Genomic DNA, 6,157 nt, shown 5'->3' with positions numbered 1-6,157 from the left:
TTTTTTTTAGTTAAAAGAGTTAAACTCAATTGGGAAAAAAATTTTAAAAAGAAAAAAAAAGAAAATGTGGGATTTTGCATGGAAAATTTTGGATTTAGTTCAACACTTGGATTTTATATCAGATTTTAACTTTAATGGTTGAATATTTTTAGAAAGACTTAGGGCTCAATCTATTGAAAAAGAGAAGATTATACAGAGAATAAAATTTGGAGAGAAATATTAAATTCGGTTAAATTAATTTTTTTTCAAATTAAAAGGGATTCAATCCTTATATAAAGACCTTGAATATAACATCAAAAGGGGGCCTCACAACAGTTGATGTCAATATCAACTAGAAGTCATTGAGTCAACAAAGGAAAAAGCAATCAAGCAAAAAAGTTTTGCAAGAAAATCTAGTTAAAGTTTTTGGAAGGAAAGCTAAGATTTATAGTAAAAAACATTAGTTTTTAAAAGTTGAAATATTGTTAGAACCGGTGATCCATTGAGGTAATGTTTACTTTCTGTTTTTGTGATTTTTGCATAACTTTTATAATATTTAATTACTTACTTTTATTTTTATATTTATTACATAGTATTTATTTTTGCATGAATTTGCATGATAATTTATTTATTTAATATTTTATTTACATGATTAATATGTCCTTGTGATTTATTAATATATTTGCATGACTATTAATATGTTTTCATGATTATTAATTTATTTGCATGATTATCAATTTATTTATTTATGTGATTGCATGATTATTATTATATATTTAATTGCATGTTTATTTGCATGATTTATATTATTATTTGTATTATTATATATTTAATTGCATTGTTTTATTAATTGCATGATTATCTATTTAATAATATATTTAATTGCATGTGTTATATTGTTAATTGCATGATAATATATCTAATTGCATGTTTTTTGTTAATTGCATAATTATATATTTAATTGCAAGTTTTATATTGTTAATTGCATGATTATATATTTAATTACATGATTTATATTGTTAATTGCATGGTTGTATATTTAATTGCATGATTATATATTTAATTGTATGATCATATATTTAATTCTATGTTTTACATTGTTAATTGCATGATTAGATATTTAATGACATGTTTACATTGTTAATTGTATGGTTATATATTTAATTGCATGTCTATTTGCATGAGTATTAATTTATTTATTTGTGTGATTGTATGATTATTAATATTTTTATTTGCATGATTTTATATTTATTGCAAGATATAATATTATATTAATTTTGAATGATATCTAATTGCATATTTTTCTATTTATTGTATGCATAATTGCATGATTATATTATTAACATATTTGTGTAATTATATTTGATTTGCATATTTACATGATTGTTATTATTGCATGATAATTAATATATTTGCATGATATTATTACATGAATATTTTAGCATGATCTAAGCATGATATTATTACATGATATTTGGTATGATTTATAATATATTTGCATGATAATTTTTACATGGTATGATTTAATATTTATTACATGATTGCATGATTGCTTAATACCCTTGATGGAATTTTTGTATCACCATGTGTTGTAAATAAATAAAAGGATTGGAATTGATTTTGGTTTGCATGATAAAACCATATTTGGTTAAAGCTTAAGTAAGATAACACATAATTAATTTGGTATCAATTTTGGGCATAAAGGGGTGTTGATACCTTCCTTGCACGTAACTAACTCTCGAACCTTAGTTTTGATGATGTAGATTAGAATCTATTTTTTTTAGGGACTCTTAGTTTATAGTAAAGGCAAACTTAAAAAAGATATATTCATATACGTGACCTATCGCACCTTGGTAAAAAAGATTGATGACAACTCCATGATTTTTATGTCTAATGAATAGGTTATCCCAACCTAAATGTTATGACAAGTATTTTTATATTTGTTTATCAAACGAATCGAATATGAACAAAGGTATGTTTGGTTTATTTATATTTGCGAACAAACTTGTTAAGTGTTCTTAAATGAATTTGATTATAATTTATTTAAAACATTAAAAGTTTATTATTTTAAGATTTAATATCTTTTACCTATCTACAAATTATCATATACAATTAATATATTTGAAAATCACATATACTACTAGAACATTGACCTTAACTTATTGAATTTTTCATCGGTTAAAGCTAAAATTCCATCAATAACAACAATAATGATGAAAATATTTCATTAGTGGCAACTAAGTTGATACTGCTATTCCATTGGTAATGACTGAAATTTGTTGATAATTACCGACATTTTTTGTTGATAAATTCCTAATTATTGATGAAATTTTTACCAATGAATTTACCAACGAAAAATTGTTAGTAATTTTCGTCGATAATAAACATGAAAATGGTCACAAAAGGATTTTTTTTTCATCGATAATTCATCGATAATGATAAAATTCCATCGATAATAATGAAATTTCATTGATAAAAGTACAATTTTATCAATAATTTAAATAAAAGCATTTATAATTATTCAAAAAATCGATAATTATTTAAGAAACTTATAAATTACAATTTAAACATATGTAATTATTTAAATATTATATTATTATTAATTAAAATATCAAATCCAAATAATATCCATTAAATAAATCATAAAACATCCATTAAATATTCATAGCATCTGTAAAACATCATAAAACATTCATTCATAAAACATCCATAGCATCCATCCATCAAATACCTCATACAAATCCAAAAAAAAAAAAAATCATTATGTTGTTGTTACCCCTCCTTATCCGTAATCTTTATTGCCATCATCAGGTCTAAAACATTGTGATGATGAAGTTTGTCTAAATCCCATTAACTATATCATCTGATCCATGAATGACCTAAGCTTAGCCTTTAACTCGGTCTTCAACTCATCAATTCGTTATTCTATCTAATGCTAATGAGCTTGACAATGTACAGATAACAAACCACATACAGAGTGAGATGATCTTGCTACAGCAATAAACTAAGTTAAGTGAAGGAGGTTCCTAAATCTATTTACTAATCCAAAGCCATATAAATGAATGAGTGTAGTTTCAACCCTTCCAATAGTTTAAGTTCATTCTTATGGACCGAAATCTAGATTATTGGAAGAGTTTTCATTGTATATCTGAGATAATGCAATAGCATAACTTTTCTACAAAAAGTTTAAAACAATAATCATTACTATAGGACCTATATAGTTTACTAAAATATCATAACTTCAAACAATTTACAATGTCAATATTTGATTATTACATGCGCAATAGTTTTTACATTTTACAAAATCATTGAATTTCAATATGCATAAAACACTATCTAGTTCAATACAGAGTTTTCTACAATGTTGTTGCTTTCAATTACTTTACTATATACTTTATCAACAATCACAATATATAAACAGAATCACAAATAAAAATATACAATAATTTTCACATTTCATAAATGTGATCTCATCTAGATAGGTGGAATGAAAAATACGTATGAAACTTATTCTAATTTCAACGTATAAGGAGTGAAAAATAAAATAAGTTAGTATCATGAAAATAAATAAAAAAAATCATATTCATTATAGAATATACGTCCACCTAAACTCACTTTCAAAACACATATTCACATATAGATTACAGAAAAAAAGAATAAAATAAAACAATTTAATTTATTTATATTAAGTTTGATCAATATAATAAAACCATAATATTCAATAATTTGTAATATATAAATTTCACTAAACTATCAAATATATAAATTACCTCAAAACAAATATAAATCTTATTCTATATCAAACCTAATTATAACATCAAATCAACATAAATAATTTTAATTTCTATAATTGTTATTAAAATTTAGAAAATATTAAATATAAAATATTCATCAAAACATATATAAATCTTAATATACATTAAATCCAAATTGACCAATATAAATTTTACACATCTAAAAATTAATAAATATGTAACAAAACCTAACAAATATTAATAATACTTTCACAAATAAAAAAAATTCCTCAACAATAATAAAAATAAACCCAAAAAAAAAAATAACAGTACTTAATATTAATACTCAACATTAATACTCAACAAAAAATTCAACAAAAATAAATTAAAAGTTTAACCCAACAAAAACTCAACAAATATATAACCAAAAACCCAAATAAATTTTAACAAATTTATAACAAAAAATTAAACCCTAAACTCAACAAAAATACTACACAAAATACATGAGAAATGAAAATATTTAATAAATAAACTTGATGTACCGACAAAAGGGTCACTTTATCGACTTAGCCAACACAGGCGCACAATGGGGAAGGGATGTCAATAGTAAGGAAAGACGAAAGGGAAGAGTGGAAGAGGGGAGAAAAGAGAGGGGTTAAGGATTTGAAGGTTTAATTCGGAGAACAAGTGGGTTTAATCAATTCTTGAATATGCACAACAAAAAGAAAATTACAAAGATTAAAAAACTGTCGCTATTACTATTACCGGTAATATTTTACCACCGATTAAATGAGTATTGATGAAAACTTTTTAACAATCAAACCATCGTTACCGAAATTACATACATATTTGATGAGATGATTTTTTTCGATGCTTTAAATTACGTTTTAAGTAAAAAAATTTTTAAAATATTTTAAAATATCCATAAAAATCACATTTTATTCAAAACTTTTATATTTATTAAGTGAGCTATATTGACACTTAAAATCGCTCTTAAAAGTATTATTTTATTTTTAAAAAAATAATTTTCATATTAAAAAAATCAGATAATTTATTAATGCTTGATTTTGGTCACAATTGAAATTATGGTGAAACGCAGCACTTGAGATATCTTCAAGTGTTGTCATCCAACAACTAAACTTGCAGAAAACCACACCAGAATGCAATCCCAATTTCTCTTAAACCATCCTAATCCACTTCCTCCATGACCCAAAAAAAAATGCAATCCTAGACCCTTAATTTAACACACCTAGATGCATTGACTTCTAAAAGAAAATAAACATGCTGAATGGCAAAACTCTCAAACAGAAGTGACCTTATTAGAGATTGCTTGAGACAATCATTCATTTAAAAAGTCTTTGCTTGAGAGAGGTTGCTTGATTAGAGAACCAACAGGACTTCCTGTTCTTGTACTTACTTGGGCACAAACTAGTTAACAAAAGTCCTCAAACACAACTACAAAATGGTTCATAACATTAGAGCATTCCAACTTTAAACAACCTAAATATTTGCATACCATCCCACTATTTTTTCTTCTTTTCCTCAACAACTATAGAAATAAGACTTAGGAATGAGGTTGTCAATAGTATTGTCATTTGTCAATGTCTACAAACTGTTAAGAACATCAGATAACCATCAAAGGCAAATTGCAACCTAATAGCAATCCTATTACAAATACTGAAACTATCAATACACCAAAAAGTTATCAAACTACCAATTATCAACAATAATGTAGTAGTATCATCCTCAAAGTATAACAGTGAACGTTCTAAAGCTATCAAATTACCAAAAATTATCAAAATACCAATGCAATAGCATTATCCTGAAAGCTTTCATTTTTCCTTAGTTATTTGCATGTACTGATCCCAATGAATTCGATGCATCTGTAACCTACAATATATACAATTTTGAATTAGTAAATAACTGTTATTTACTAAGTAATAATACTACTTATTGTTATTACCTATCTACTGCCCATCGGTATAGTAGCTAAGTTGACGTCCATGCTTGGCATATGCGGAAATCTACTTTGCATGGCAGTTGCAAATTTAACTAACTCAGCATTCACCTTTTTAAGTGAAGCTATTGTGACCTCAATTTCGCTCACTTTTGAAACTTTGTTTTCCAACTCTAACACTTTAGCTGCTTCTTCTTCCATATTGGCAACCTTATGCGTCATAATGTCCAACTTCTCTTGCAGCCTAAGTACTTCTTCATCTCTACTATTTTCAACCTCATTCAAGACTTGGAAATGGCGAAAAGACTAACCCTAAATCTCTGTTGGTGTAGGGCCCAATACCAAGCCTCGTACACGACTAAGATGTTCTTTTCCCATGACTTCAAAAATCTTATCCACTGAAGAAGTTGTTGCTTGTGATTGCTCCAAGTTGGTAGAATGTTGAGATAACAACTCCTTTAACTTCTCTTATAAAGTATTCAACCAA

This window comes from Durio zibethinus, chromosome 14 (assembly GCF_047325235.1).
Source record: "Durio zibethinus cultivar Kanyao isolate XHJ-2024 chromosome 14, ASM4732523v1, whole genome shotgun sequence".
NCBI lineage: Eukaryota > Viridiplantae > Streptophyta > Magnoliopsida > Malvales > Malvaceae > Durio > Durio zibethinus.
The sequence above is the reverse complement of the archived record's forward strand: the minus strand, read 5'-3'. Positions refer to the sequence as shown.